At 42.7% G+C, this 16,181-nt stretch overlaps 1 long non-coding RNA gene across 1 annotated transcript in view; it reads left to right on the top strand.

The window, feature by feature from the left end:
* The window catches only part of LOC113624558 (uncharacterized), a 24,618-nt gene extending 8,659 nt beyond the window's left edge, over positions 1-15,959 (top strand). Inside the window, exons 2-3 of the long non-coding RNA XR_003434386.1 lie at positions 13,977-14,061; positions 15,614-15,959. This is a non-coding gene — a long non-coding RNA (uncharacterized LOC113624558). The remainder of the gene's footprint in view (positions 1-13,976; positions 14,062-15,613) is intronic.
* Positions 15,960-16,181: the final 222 nt, after the last annotated feature.

The raw sequence follows: 16,181 nt of genomic DNA, 5'->3' as shown, positions 1-16,181 counted from the left end.
TTGCGTCTCCCTCCCTCCCACCCTCCCTATCCCACCCCTCTAAGTGGTCACAAAGCACCGAGCTGATCTCCCTGTGCTATGCGGCTGCTTCCCACTAGCTATCTACCTTACGTTTGGTAGTGTATATATGTCCATGCCTCTCTCTCGCTTTGTCACAGCTTACCCTTCCCCCTCCCCATATCCTCAAGTCCATTCTCTAGTAGGTCTGTGTCTTTATTCCTGTCTTACCCCTAGGTTCTTCATGACATTTTTTTTTCTTAAATTCCATATATATTTGTTAGCATACGGTTAATCTTTAAGGAGCGTTTGGATAACATAAAATGGGCAAACTCCTATTCATGTCTTTCTAGAACCAGCATCAGACCAAAACACCTGCTACGAAGCTAATCCTTTTATATAACGTTTTCTTAAAGGAAGCAATTTGCAGATTTTCATAAATCTTAGCCTCCTGGAAGTGGGAACAGGACATACATTTCACTCAGAGTCAGTGAAAAGGGGGAATGATCTCCTCCCAATGAAGGTTTTGCTTATCAGAGGCTAAGAGAGGCCAGGGAGAAACTGTGGCCCTTGCCTGCCCTGCCTGCCCTGTGTGCCCTGGGTGAGGGAGAGAAGCCAGGTCTCTTCAGCCCCTGAATCCTCCATCCACAGCTGCCACCTTCCGGGTGTGTGGGAGGAGGGACTGTGTACAGTTTAACTGCTTCCTCTACCAGCTGGCCAAGCACATCACCATTCCTCTGGCTGCCAGTAGCCATTCCTTGCTTTAAGGCCTTTCAGAGTTATGAGTACTTTGACAGCCAAAGATGAGAAGTCTTCCTTCTGAGCTGTTTGGCCACTTTCACAGCACCCCAGGGGAGTTTCTCTGTAGGAACTGTCTTTGTTCACCACGTAGCATTACCTTTTTACAAAATCTAATCCCTCTTCCTGTGAGGTATCCACAGTGAGGATCTAGTTTTTCTGGAGGCCCTATCTCTGCTCCATTTCCTAAATTTCCTTGCCCAACGCTCAGGCAATTATCACCTTCTGTTTGACGACAGCATTCTAGAATGTCTCCTTAATCCAGCCTGCATATGCCCAGCATTGCCTGCCTTCCCTGTCCCTCTCCACCTATTCAAATCTTAAAGTTGAAACAAAATCTCTCCAATACCACCCCTATTCCCACATTCTCTTTGAAGTTCCTTGTGGCTATTGTCACACATGTGCCTGGGTGACAGGGGAAAGAAGGGAAGGGAGGGCAACAGGGGCAGACAGAGCAACATTGACAAAATTGTGAGGTAAGCACACGGCCCATCTTGGGGAACTACAGACCATCCAGTAAAGCAAGAGTCCAGGGAGCAAGGGAGAGAGAGAGAGAAACCTGGTGAGGGCACTCCGAGGCAGGTCACAAAGAACCTTTGGAGTGAAGTTTGGACTTTATCAGGAGACGGTGGGAACCACTGAAGGGTTTTAAGTAGGCAAGTGTCACAAACAGATTTGGAAACAACAGGAGACCACCTGGCGCTGTTGCAATAATCCAAAGTTGACAGCGGCGGGGGAAAAGGAGACGTGATGTTAACCTAAGCAGCGTTACTCAAACTGTTGTCCTTGGACCAGGGCCAACTTCTGGATCAACGTCCATCTTCCCACCGTTTTTACTGATCCGCTATGAGATAAGGAACTAGTGCCAGAAAGTAAACCCAAGGCAGTTCTTACTTCAAGAAAGTCTTGCTTCAGGAAAAATTTTTGAAAGTGTCAGTTGAACTAAAAAGTGTGCCTAGTGACATCGTTGATTTACATTCTGGCCCAAGTGCCTTATCTTTGTGGACCCGTCACAAGCAGTTCGCAGACCAGGGATGTAAGCGGCACTGAATCAAAGTACTTTCTGAACCGATGGTGATTTTTTTTTTTTTTCTTTTTTTTGCGGTACGCGGGTCTCTCGCTGTTGCGGCCTCTCCCGTTGTGGAGCACAGGCTCCGGACGCGCAGGCTCAGCGGCCATGGCTCACGGGCCCAGCCGCTCCGCGGCATGTGGGATCTTCCCGGACCGGGGCACGAACCCGTGTCCCCTGCATCGGCAGGCGGACTCTCAACCACTGCGCCACCAGGGAAGCCCCCGATGGTGATTTGGGTCAGTGAGAAGCTTGTAGTCATGGTAGGTTAGGAAAGGGAGGGAGACAAGGTATGATTCTAAGAAGAACCAGTAACCCAAGGTGTGGAAGGGATGACGTGCTGAAAGAATGGTACATGAATTGAGTCTCTGAGGGCTCAAACTGAGACGCCAGATCCCAGAGTGGAATTGACCATGGCTTTGAGTAAAGCAGAACTGAGTTCAAATGCCAACATCCTGATGTACAGTGTAAACTTATGCTATTTAGCTAACCTCTCTGAACCTCATTTCCCTGTCAGTAAAACGGAGGGAATAATACCGGCCTCAGAGGGACACGATTCCCATGACACAGCATACATTTGTGCTGTGACACAGCATACATGACACAGCAGGCGTTTGTTAACCATTCCCAAGATCTGGCGCAGGATAAGCACTTGTTGAAAATGTGTTGAAGATCATAAAAAATATGCTCAAAGGTGATGAGAAGGCTGTAAAAAAAAAAAAAGAATAGTGTGAATACAGACAGAGTTCGAAGTATGTAGGTTGGCTAGTCTGGAATATCAAACTCTGTAAAAAGGTAGTAAAATCCTGAAGAGCTCTGTCCCCAGCAGAGTTGTAAAGTCCATTTTTCTACCCCATATTCCTTCCTACTCCAGCCTCAGTCCCACATTCCGCGGCCCCAGCCTATGAGTCACCCTGGCTATCCTGTGTCCATCCCCAACCTTGGGTCTTGGTCTGATAACAGGGCTCTGCTTTGGTGCCTGTTTGTTCCCATTCATGTTGTAGGTACCCACCCAATACCCCAGGTCCCTCCACTAGGCCACCTGGACAACTCTGGCCAATCCCCGCCCACAGAGATTCCCAAACACCCTGCCCCATGGCCGTTGCCCTGATACCTACTTGCAGATAGATGCACTGGAAAACCACCAGAGCCCATTGCCACTTGGTTTGGACCTCTTTACCATTTGCCTGTGGGACTTTAATGTCGTATTGCCATCCCCCTTGGGCACCAAACTTTGTGGTCAGATGGAAACTTATCCCAGTACCTGATGAGTCTGGGGTTCCACCCACCCCTCAGTACCTGCCTCACCTCCAGTGTGACAATCCAATTCTAGATCCAAGCCCATCACTACATGTACCTGGGATGAAAAAAGTATGCTTATAGTAATCTCATATGATCCTTTGTATTTCTCTGGTGTCCATTGTCACTTCTCCTCTTTCATTTCTAATTTTATTGACTTGAGCCCTCTCCCCTTTTTTCTTGATGAGTCTGGCTAAAGGTTTATAAATTTTGTTTATCTTTTCAAAGAACCAGCTTTCAGTTTCATTAAACTTTTCTATTGTTCGTCTCTATTTCATTTATTTCTGCTTTATGATTTCTTACCTTCTACTAACTTTGGGTTTTGTTTGTTCTTCTTTCCTTAGTTGCTTTAGGTGTAGGGTTAGGTTGTTTATTTGAGATTTTTCTTGTTTCCTGAGGTAAAAGAGTACCTTATGTTTATATGGCAATTAACAACTCACAAAGATCTTTCACATTATCTCATTTGACCCTCACATCAAAGTCATGATATAGAAAAGAATCAACTTCCCTATTTTACAGATAAGTGCAAGTGACTTAGTCAGGATGACCAACTGTCCCAGAATGCCCAGGATTAAGAGGTTTCCTGATGTGCAGAACTTCCAGCATTAAAACCTGGACAGTCCTGAGCAAACTGGATACTTAGTCACCCTAGGTCACATAGTTAGTAAGTGACTGAGCTAGGATTTGAACCCAGGGCACCTAGCCCAGTACTATAATAGTTGCACTCAATAAATATTTGGTAAATGAATGACACCTACTTAGACTGTTTTCTTTCCACTGCATCATTTGTCTCTCATAAACAGCATCCCCTTCAGACTAATATATAAAGGTCTTATTTGCCTTCCTTTTTCCTGAAATGACACTCAGAGGAAAGGGTAGGGGGGAACACTGCTTTGCATGAGAAAAGCATCCTTGCATTCACTCCCATGTAGGAATAAACACCAATAGTAATAATTTCAAAGAAGGGATTAATTAAGCAGAGTCTGTGATTATCTTAATAAGAACTTGAAATCAAAAGTGATTGTGGGGCTTCCCTGGTGGCACAGTGGTTGAGAGTCCGCCTGCCGATGCAGGGGACACGGGTTCGTGCCCCGTTCCGGGAAGATCCCACATGCCGTGGAGCGGCTGGGCCCATGAGCCATGACCGCTGAGCCTGCGCGTCCAGAGCCTGTGCTCTGCAACGGGAGAGGCCACAACAGTGAGAGGCCCGCGTACGCAAAAAAAAAAAAAAAAGTGATTGTGAGTGGGCCACTAACCCTGTCAATATGCATACTCTGTCCCAGAATAATCAAAGCTGATTGCATATATGAATATTCAGTACATGTAAATTTGAAATCCTAGAATCAGATAATAATACAGGGTTGTAAGAGATATGAAGTGGTCAGTATATCCCTTTAAAGTCAAGCCTAGGCTCACTGAAACCATCTCAGAAAAGATGACAATCTGTGCTCCTTTTAAATATCTCCAGTGAGAGCCCAAGAACTTCTTCAGGTGATGCTTTTAACACTTAACCATCATGGAAGGATGAGAGAGAAGGGATTTGTGGAGCGTAGCTACATAGCTCATTATGGAAAATCTTTCCCTTTTCCTTTACTCCCCAAGTAGGCTTCTGTACATCAATAACAGAGAAAGAGAGAGAGAAAAAAAAATGTTGTTACCCCAGGAGAGTCTGTGGTTCAGTACTGTTTCTAGTGGTGACACTTATGTAGAAAAGAGCAAGGGTTTCTTTACAACATCAGCATTAAAAGTATCAAAATGTGGCCCTTCCAGGGCCAATGCTAGCTTGGGACTTTGTGCAAATCACAAAAACTCACTCCTCCAAGAGGTCATTTAGAACGAGGTGTCCCATCCTCAGAGCTGTCACAGCCCCTCTCCACGGTACACAGCTTGACCTCTTGGCTAGTTGAGAGGGGGCTGAATGTCAGCCCCACCTTCTTACCCTCTGCCAGACTTTTGGGCAGGGCACAACCTCCAGTCACTGCCACCACCACCACCCCCACTCCCCGCCCAAGCTTCTGCCAGCTCAAGCTCCCTTCTGTCACCCAGGGTGCAGCTATGCTCCAAGACCGTGTCTAACCTTTACTTTGACATATTTCCTTTCTTAGCTTATATCACCTTTCAGGATAATTAAGTCTCAAGACTCAGCCCCATTGTAGGACAGCCTTTGTATGCAGCCAACATTTACATTTTTCACCTGTTTACAATCTCTGTATGCATCAAGAAGCTTCTGAATATCCATCATTCATTCAACAAGCATTTACGAGATGCCTATAGTAAGTGTGTCAGGCACCGTACTCGGGACTGAAGTTAGTGATGGAACAGTTACAAAGGGTAGGAGTACTCGAGGCCATTAGGGAAACAGGGAATAAAACCATTCCAGGAAGAGAGAACAGTATTACACACTCAAGAAAAAATGCTCAGTTAACTACAAGTTAGTTCAGGAGGGCTGGAAGCAGGAAGTCATTTAGGAGTTGGCAGACATGAGCCTAGATAATTCAGTAATTTTCCAGGAAGTTTTCTCCATCTGATCCCTAGAGAAGCAATAGCTTCTGCCCTCTCACTTTGAATAAACATAAAGCAACCAAGGCTTCCTACCCTTCCTCTCTTATTTTCCATTTCCAATGCTTTTCCACTGATGAAGAAATTTTAACCCCTACTTGCATCTTCTTTTCCATCTGTCTTCTGTACTTACCCTACATATTAATCCACATCTGTGTTTGCTGCCGATAACCGCTGGGAAGGGTGGAGTAGTCAGGGTTTCCTGTGACCCAAGAAGAGAAAACAAGAGGGTATCAGCCCTGTGCTATGATTAAGCCACTATGAGTTTCCTTAGAAGTCTGGTTAACCTATCTCAACACAACATCAAATACCTGTCTCTGCTAAGTATAGCCTCTTCACTGAGGAGACAGAATCCCTTAAACTCCCAAAGATGCTTTCCAGTGGCAGAAAGGGAACTAAACAAAGGACTGGCTAAATTCGGCCAATATGAAGAACCGCACAAGGGAAGGGAAGAGACTGGGAGAAAGGCTGAGACAAGCAAGGGATAAAGGGGAAGAGGCTCTACGGGAAGTGCTGCTGGCTTTGAGCAAGACTGTGGGCCTGACTCTGCGTGCCTGGCCCACCCGCAGGCTCAGCTAGAAGGTCTCCCCCCAGGCTTTCCCTCACTGCCAACCTGAGCTGTTAAAACAGGGATAGAATGTGACCCAAGGGCTGTTAACCCACAGGCTGGAGAATGACCTGTGATGCTGCCTGAGAGTGATAACAATGATCATGGTAACAATGACAGCTCTGATGCCTTGAGGGTTTACAACGTGCCTGGTAGATAGGTTATCTCTTTTAATCCTCACAACAACTCTCTGAGGTAGATACTATTACCATCTCCTTTACACAGATGAAGGTTCACAAGTCTCCTAAAATCAGAGGTTTAAGTCAAACCCTGGTCTATGTGATTCTAGAATCAAGCTCATGCTTATCTTTCAGCATAAATAAATGAATGCCTTTCATTCATTTATTTATTCATTTAACAAATGCGTCTGAGGACCCACTGTTAACCAAGTACTGCGCTATGTGGAGATACAATGGAGGCCCCCCGTGGAGCTCACACTCCACAGAGGAGGCGGATCAACTGTAAGCAAATAATCAACAAAAATAACCTGTTATTAGAAAGAGGCAATAAGAAAGATGAATGGAATTTTATGGGAGAGAAGTATAGAGGAGACCTCATAGATAGGTGGTCAGAGAAGGCCCCTCAAGAAAGGGACAATACAGTGCGATCCGAAGGGTGTGTCAGAGCCAGCCAGAGGTGACCTGAGGAAGACGTGAGGGAAGAGCATGACTGGAACAGCCTATCAAAGAAGAGACGGGGGTTAGTGTGCTGGGTGTCTATGGAGAATTTGGCAGGGACCAGATCACAAAGGTTCTTAAAGGCCATCAAAAGAATTAGAGGGCTTCCCTGGTGGCACAGTGGTTGAGAGTCCGCCTGCCGATGCAGGGGACACGGGTTCGTGCCCTGGTCCGGGAAGATCCCACATGCAGCGGAGCGGCTGGGCCTGTGAGCCATAGCCGCTGAGCCCGCGCATCCGGAGCCTGTACTCTGCAACGGGAGAGGCCACGACAGTGAGAGGCCTGCATACTGCAAAACAACAAACAAACAAAAGAAAAAAGAAATAGAATTGTCTCCTAAATGCCATGGCAAGCTATTGGAGATTGTCAAGCAGTAGAGTGATAGTTGATTTGCTTTTTATTAAAAAGAGAGGAAGCACAGTGTGGTAGTTAGAAGCATAGACTCTGAAACCGGGAGGCCTGTGTTCAAATCCTGACCTGACCTTACTAGCTATGTGGGCAACCTCTCTGCGCCTCAGCTTCTTTATCTTTAAAATGCAGAAACTAACAATACCTGCCTCAGAGTGTTATTCTTAGGATTAAATTAGTTATTATTTGAAAGCACTTAATATAGTGCTTGGTATATAGTAATATATGTTAAGTAAATGAATAAACAAAGATTAATGGATGTCATTACTCATATATCAATACAAATATATCTTCAAATAAAGGCAGAGATGCAATAGCAAAAGCATGCTTTTCTTTTAATGAAGTCCTTTTGCTTTCTTCTTGACTCTTTCTTCTTTCTCCTCCTCCACTCATATTAGCAACTTGTCCTGCCTAAGGTAACTCATGTGAGCAGTTGAGCTTCCTACCATACCGGCCTAAAGAGGTACCCATTAGATTTCTGGACATATACATCAATATGGCATGCTTTTCTCTTTGTCTTGTGAAAATTAAATCACATTATATGCACGTTTTTCTCAACCAACACTAACTTGTAGAAATCCCTTCAAGATAAATGATACAAGTCTAATTCACCATTTTAATGACTATATCATGGTCCATGGAGGCAGACGCACCATAATTCATTCAGCTATTCCCTAAATGATGGACATTCATTTGTTTGCAGCCTCTTTGCTATTATTAACACTGCCTCAGTAAGCATTACTATTCAAATGTCCTTACATTCTGAAGCTTTCATCTCTGTGAGATAGATTCCTAGGAGTGGTTTCACGAGACTAGAGGACATAGTGTTATTTTCTAATAGATACAGGTGACAGATTGCTTGTTCAAAAGCCTAATACCTCTTCCATTTCCTGTAGGAAAGTATGTGATTGCTCATTTACCTACATCCTTGCCAAAAACAGATCATTTTTGTCAGTTTGGATGGATGCAAATAAAATTCTTATATTTAGTGAAAATTTACATATATTAAAATGCATGTGGGACTTCCTTGGCAGTCCAGTGGCTAAGACTTCACCTTCCAATGCAGGGGGTATGGGTTCAATCCCTGGTTGGGGAGCTAAGATCCCACATGCCTCGTGGCCAAAAAACCAAAACATAAAACAGAAGCAATACTGTAACAAATTCAGTAAAGACTTTAAAAATGGTCCACATCAAAAAAAAAAAAATCTTAAAAAAAATGCATGCATCATAAGTATACAATTTGATGATTTCTGATAAATGTTTATACCACGTCACCAACACCACAATCAAGACATAGAAATTTTCCATCACCCCTGAAAATCTCTTCCAGCCAAGCCTCACCCTCCATAAGCAACTACTGTTTTGATTTCTATCACCATAAACTAGTTTTGCACATGGTAAAACTTCATATGAGTAAATTCATGCAAAATGTACTTTTTGATGTCTGGCTTCTTTTGCTGAACATGTTTTTGAGATTCTTTCATGTTGTTGCATGTATCAGTAGCTAATACTTATATATATATATATATATATATATATATATATACATATATATACACATACATACATATATATATATATATAAATTTAATACAATAAAATATACAGGTCTTTTATGTTCAGTTAGATGAGTTTTGACAATTGTATATTCCCATGTTAACACCGTGCAAAACATTTTCATAATCCCAGAAAGTTCCCTCCTGGTCCTTTACGTCGATTCCAACCCCATCTCACTTCCTTTAGAGGCAAGTATTTATCCAGTTTCTATTACAAATTTACTACTTAAGCCTGTTTTAGAGCTTCATACAAATAGAATCATAGAGTATTTACTCTTTATATCTGGTTTCTGTCACTCAACATAATCCTATTTTAATTCATTTAATTTATTCATTTAATTCATCGTGTTGTTTCAGTGTTGAGACAGTGGTTTCTTCCTTTTCATTGCTGATTAGTGTTTCATGCATCAGCATCTGTTCCATGAGTCAGAATTTGTTTATCCATTCCCTTGTTGCTGAACATTTGTGTGGATTCTCCTTTGTTAGATATTATATATAAGATTGCTATAAACCTTCTTATACAATCTTTTCGTGGATATAAGTTTTTATTTCTTCTGGATAAATATCTAGGATTAACTTTGTTAAGTCATAGGGTAGATGTATGTTTAATTTTATGAGAAACTGGCAAAGAGTTTTCCAAAATGATTGTAACATTTTGCACCCTTACTGCAAATGTATGAGAGTTCCAGTTGCTCCGTGTCATCTTCAACATTTGGTATTGTCATTATTTTTTAGCTACTCTGTTGGATGTGAAATGATATTTCTTTGTGGTTTTAGTTTGCATCTACCTGGTGACTAGTGAAGCTGAGCTCCTTATGTCTTTTAATGAACAGAGGTTTTCCCTTTTATGTTTAGTGCTTTTTGCCCAAATATTTGCCTGCCCCAAAGTCACAAAGCTTACTATGCTTATTATGTACTTCTGGAAGCATTATACTTTTAGTTTTACATTTAGGTCTTTGATTTGATTAGCTTTACATTTTAGGTCTTTGATTCACCCTGAATTAATGTTTCTGTGTGGTGTGAGATAGAGAACAAGTTCATCCCCTTCCAACCCCACATGTTTAGTTTTTCCCTCATGGTTGTTGAAAAGACTTTCCCTTTCCCATTAAAATTGCCTTGGTGCTTTTTTTTTTTTGAAATTCTAGTAAACATATATGTGTAGGAGTATTTCTGAACTCTTTTCTACTCTACTGATCTGTTTTTCTATACTTATGTTGATACTGATGTCAAAGGCTCTGCACTGGTACAGAATAGAATCTCAGAGACAGAGTTTTGGGTAAAGTAGAAAAAATAGCTTTATTGCTTTGCCAGGCAAAGGGGGACACAGCAGGCTCCTGCTTCGGAAAACTAATTGTCCCAACCCCAGAGGATGGTGATGAAGGGTTTTATAGCAGTGGTTCAAGGGTGGGGTCTCTGACAAGATTAAGGTGTGTGCAGGGTCTGTACTCCTTTAATCTCATCTCACATAGTCAGTATCCTAATCTTGTTGAGCTTCTCTGGTCCCTTTAATCTTGCCTCAGGTGGTTTCTTTTTTTTTTTACATTTAGAGTACTGTACTGTATTTATTGATACTGTATGCTTTTTTTGTTGTTGTTGTTTTGTTTTAAAATCTTTAGTTTTTTACATCTTTATTGGAGTATAATTGCTTTACAATGGTGTGCTAGTTTCTGATTTATAACAAAGTGAATCAGTTATACATATACATATGTTCCCATATCTCTTCCCTCTTGCATCTCCCTTCCTCCCACCCTCCCTATCCCACCCCTCTAGGTGGTCACAAAGCACAGAGCTGATCTCCCTGTGCTATGTGGCTGCTTCCCACTAGCTATCTATTTTACCTTTGGTAGTGTATATATGTCCATGCCACTCTCTCATTTTGTCACAGCTTATCCTTCCCCCTCCCCATATCCTCAAGTCCATTCTCTAGTAGGTCTGTGTCTTTATTCCTGTCTTACCCCTAGGTTCTTCATGACATTTTTTTTCTTAAATTCCATATATATGTTTTAGCATACGGTATTTGTCTTTCTCTTTCTGACTTACTTTACTCTGTGTGACAGACTCTAGGTCCATCCACCTCATTACAAATAGCTCAGTTTCGTTTCTTTTTATGGTTGAGTAATAATCCATTGTATATATGTGCCACATCTTCTTTATCCATTCATCCAATGCTGGGTACTTAGGTTGTTTCCATCTCCTGGCTATTGTAAATAGAACTGCAATGAACATTTGGTACATGACTCTTTTTGAATTTTGGTTTTCTCAGGGTATATGCCCAGTAGTGGGATTGCTGGGTTATATGGTAGTTCTATTTGTAGTTTTTTAAGGAACCTCCGTACTGTTCTCCATAGGGGCTGTACCAATTCACCACCAACAATGCAAGAGTGTTCACTTTTCTCCACACCCTCTCCAGCATTTATTGTTTCTAGATTTTTTGATGATGGCCATTCTGACTGGTGTGAGATGATATCTCATTGTAGTTTTGATTTGCATTTCTCTAATGATTAATTATATTGAGCATTCTTTCATGTGTTTGTTGGCAGTCTGTATATCTTCTTTGGAGAAATGTCTATTTAGGTCTTCTGCCCTTTTTTGGATTGGGTTGTTTGTATTTTTCTTATTGAGCTGCATGAGTTGCTTGTAAATTTCAGGTGGTTTCTTGACTGCTCCTCCCCTGATAAACAATCTTCCCTTTGGAATTCAGGGAAGGTCATGGAGGCTGGAGTCTTGCCTACAAGGAATGGGGAGGGGGGCTGAGTGCGGCAAAAAATGACCTCCATGTGCCTGGGAGCCCCACAAGGCCCCGCCTGGTTTCAATATCACAGTGTGTTTATTATTGTAGTTGTATAATAAGTTTTGACATCAGATAATGTATTTGTTCTCTCTTTGTCAAGTTTCTTTTGGTTATTCAATGTGCATTTCCATATGAATTTTTAAATTTACAAAAAACATCTATTTAAATTTTGACTGGAATTTCGTTGTATCTATTTTTTTAACTCAAATATATGTTTTATTTTATTTTATTCTTTTAATTTATTTTATTTTTGGCTGCATTGGGTCTTCGTTGCTGCGTGCGGGCTTTCTCTAGTTGCTGTGAGAAGGGGCTAGTCTTCATTGCGGTGCGCGCGCTTCTTATTGTGGTGGCTTCTCTTGTTGGGAAGCACAGGCTGTAAGCGTGCGGGCTTCAGTAGTTGTGGCACATGGGCTCAGTAGTTGTGGCTCGTGGGCTCTAGAGTGCAGGCTCAGCAGTTGAGGCGCACAGGCTTAGTTGCTCCAAGGCATGTGGGATCTTCCCGGACCAGGGCTCGAAACTGTGTCCCCTGCATCGGCAGGCAGATTCTTAACCACTGCACCACCAGGGAAGTCCTCACTGTATCTATTAATCAAACTATATTTTAAAGAAGTTTGTGTTAGATTTGTGTTATTTCTATTTTAAATATATGACAGAGCTCATCCTTGAAGCTATCTGTGCCACTTTTTCTTTCATACAATGTAGATTACTTGGTGTATCTCTAACAGCTCTTTCCATTGGGAAAATTTTCCCTCCCCACTATCTTTCAAGGGCAACCCTGATTGTAGCAATAATGCAACTGTTGTTTATTTTTAGCTTGCACACATGTACCAAGACCAATTGTTGACAAACCAAGCTCAGGCTTTTTCATCCTCCCTCAGCTGATCAGAGATCCCTAATATGGCCATAGGTGTGAGCTGAAGGAAGAGCACAGGTGCAGCTCTAGAGAGTGACATGCAGTGTACTCATGCCCTCTGGTCATACTCTGGTATGATTGCAGATGAACCATTTTGACCGACTGCTGCTGGGTTGGCCCCAGTTTATGATTTGGTGAGCCCCACAACTGACATTTCCAATGTAGTTAGGTGTCAGCCATTTAGTCCAAATGACAGGCCTTCTTGCGCCATAGCTTTGACCTACTGCAGAGCTCTTTCCTGCTCTGGGCCCCACACAAAGCTAAGGGTATTCCTAGGTGTATAATGTACTGTTCCCAGAACCCAAACATGCCTACTGTGTCCCCAGAACCCAAAGAAGGTACTGTGCTTCCTCCTCTGTGGTAGTAGGTGCAAGATGTGTCTTTTACTTTGGAGGGGATAGCCCAGCCCTCTCCTGATCACCAGATCCATAAAAATGTCACCAAAGTGTCAGGTCCCTGAATCATCATAGTACATATTTATCTTGCATGTATCTTATGAAGTCTTCTAGCATACTCTTCAATCAGCATGACATTGACAGAATGAATCCATATCATTTTCAGTGGGATTTCAAGATGATGCAAGTATCTTCAGACTATATAACTTCAGAAGGAAGAGAGTCAACATAGTCCTGAGCTAAAGCTGCAACTGAATATTATTTATGTCACATGAGTAAAAACTGTTTCTGATCCTCTTTCTAATTGGAATTTTAAAAAGCACATTTCCTAAATTAATTACCATAGACCATGTACCTAAGGTCTTATTAACCTATTTTGTCATATTTATCTAGCAATAAAACCTCATCCAGCCCAGTAGCTGCAATCAGGGATATCACTTGTTTGAGCTTGTAGTTTTCTACAAGTCACCCTCCAAAACCATCCAGTTTTTGCAGGTGACTTAAATGAAGATATGATAGTGAGTAGTGACTATCACCCCTGCATCCTTTAGGTCTTTTTTTTGCGGTACACAGGCCTCTCACTGTTGTGGCCTCTCCCGTTGCGGAGCACAGGCTCCGGACACGCAGGCTCAGCGGCCATGGCTCACGGGCCTAGCCGCTCCGCGGCATGTGGGATCCTCCCGGACCGGGGCACGAACCCGTGTCCCCTGCATTGGCAGGCGGACTCTCAACCACTGTGCCACCAGGGAAGCCCTCCTTTAGGTCTTTAATGGTAGCATGAATCTCTACTATCTCCCTACTCCCAGGATGCAATTTTCCGTTGTTTGCTATCTTGGCTGGGGAGGGCTAGGGCAGTTTCAGAGATTTCCGCTTGGTCTTCTTCACTCTGATATTTCTTTCCCTGCAGGCCAATGATCCAGTACGGGGGTTCCTCTAACTGCAAATATGTCAATTCTAGTTATGCACTTAGGAGTTTGAGAAATGATCACCAGGTAGGTCTGGGGACCTAGTGTATCCCCTGTCACTGGAACTTAGCCAAGAATTTTTTTTTTTTTTTCCCTGCCCTTATAAATCTCTACTCTAATGGGAAGGACCAGGATGACACTGGATCTCTGGATATCAACTCAGACTCCGTGTTCCTTGCAATGTTGAGATATTCCCTTTCCCCTTCCCTAGGGGGCTTCTTAATTAGGTTGACCCTTCAGTGCCATCCCAAGCTGGGGTGAGAGCGTCAAGCCTTTTTGTCCCTATGTTGATTAGTCATTGGATGTGAGCTGCCCCGAAGAGGACTTATATGTTTGCCAGTGCATTTCCAGAAGTCGTAGTAATTAAGTCCTCCATTCCTGAATGGGCATTTGGGTGGTGCATCACAGTGTCTACCACAGAGATGCTCTTGGAAACCATATCTGTATGGAAGTAGGGGATGCATGACTGGGCAGGAGGAGAAGCTGAACTGTGATGGAGTTGTAACAGAGACCACTGCCAATTCTACAAGGAGCTCTGGAACTGGCATGACCCTTCAGAGTTGTCCCGAACGGATGGCCTTTGTACCCTTGCTTCAACCAGCATTGGATGCAGGCTGTCCTGGGGGAAAGGGTTTAATCTTGGGCCGAGGACAATACTCAAGGAGGGGATAAACTGCGAGCTGCCAATAGTTCAGCTGGGGAAATGAGTGCCTTACTCCTGAAGAGAATATCTGGATGGTGAACCACAGCCTCCATCATAGACGTAATCAGCACGTAGATGATAATTTGGGCCGTGGATGGGCTCACTGAGGAGAAAATGCAGAGAGTAAAATAAAAAGGTCTCAAAACCTAGCCCTACGTCAAACTCTTAAAAACTAGCTAGAGAGCTGGTGACAGAGATGGAGAAGACAGTCAGTATGGTAAAAGAAAACCCAGGGGATAGGGTAGAGGGTGCAAAATAGGTGAAGGGGATTAAGAGGTACAAACCTCCAATTATAAAATAAGTAAGCCACAGGGATGTGATATACAGCATAAGGAATATGGTCAGTAATATTGTAATAACTCTGTGTGGGTACAAGTGGATACTAGACTTATTGTGGTGAGCATTTCCTAATGTATGCAAATGTCAAATCACCATTTAGTACACCTGAAACTAACATAATATTGAATATCAACCATACTTCAATTTAAATAAATAAATAAGACAAAAAGAAAGAGAAAAATAAAATAGAAAGTGTCACTAAAATCAAGAAAGAAGGATGGAATGGTTCACCATATGGAATGATGCTGAGAGGCTGACAAGTATAAGACAGAGCATGGCCATTGCCTTGTCAGCCTGGAGGTCATTGTTAACTTTGACCAAAGCTCTTCTAGTGGCTAGTAGAGACAGAGGCCAGATTAGAGTGTGTTGAAGGATAAAATGAAGTTCAGGCAGGAGAGTCAGCATATTCTCAAAACTTTTTTGAGTTTTACTGTAAAAGGGAACATAAGCATAGGCGGGGATGGTAGCTGGAAGGAGACAAGAGTTCAAAGAGGATTTTGCATCTTTTTAATTTGTGCTTGCTTTTTCATTTGATAGCTACGAAAGTATGTTTGCAAGTTGGAGGAAGAGATGGACGAATGCTGGAGAAGAGTTAAGAGAAGAAATGGAATCGAAGTCTAGTGGGCAGAGGCAGTGGGTCCCAGGGCAGAACTGGAGAGACTGGCCTTTGGTAAGAGCAGGACCAGGAGAAAAGAAGATGGGGAAAGGTATGAGCAGAATTAATGATTCGGTGGTGAGACAATAAAGAAGTTCCAACTGATGTCTTGTATTTTCTCAATGAGATATAATTGCTTTGAGAAGTAAATAATCTGCTTGTACACTGCAGCTCTGTTCCTACCCTAAACTATCAATATAATGGCCCAAGGCTCTGCTTCTCATCATTACACAGGAAGAGAGAACAAGGTGTGGCTTGCAAAGCTGGCACATGTCACTTTGCTTTTTTGCCTTCTTTCTTTTTTCTTCCATTTAGAGTCATCTGTGCCAACTCTCAGACTGGTAAACAGAGGGTGGGTGGGGCTAAAGGTCAAAAGGTGATAGATCTCAATCTAAACTCATTGGCTTGATCAGCTGTGTTTCCTCATTATAATCAGGAAATCCTGGAGTG

Source organism: Aethalodelphis obliquidens, unplaced genomic scaffold (genome assembly GCF_003676395.1).
Source record: "Aethalodelphis obliquidens isolate GAN/ISIS:26980383/991018 unplaced genomic scaffold, ASM367639v1 scaffold13, whole genome shotgun sequence".
Lineage (NCBI taxonomy): Eukaryota > Metazoa > Chordata > Mammalia > Artiodactyla > Delphinidae > Aethalodelphis > Aethalodelphis obliquidens.
This window is presented reverse-complemented; position numbering and strand designations above follow the sequence as displayed.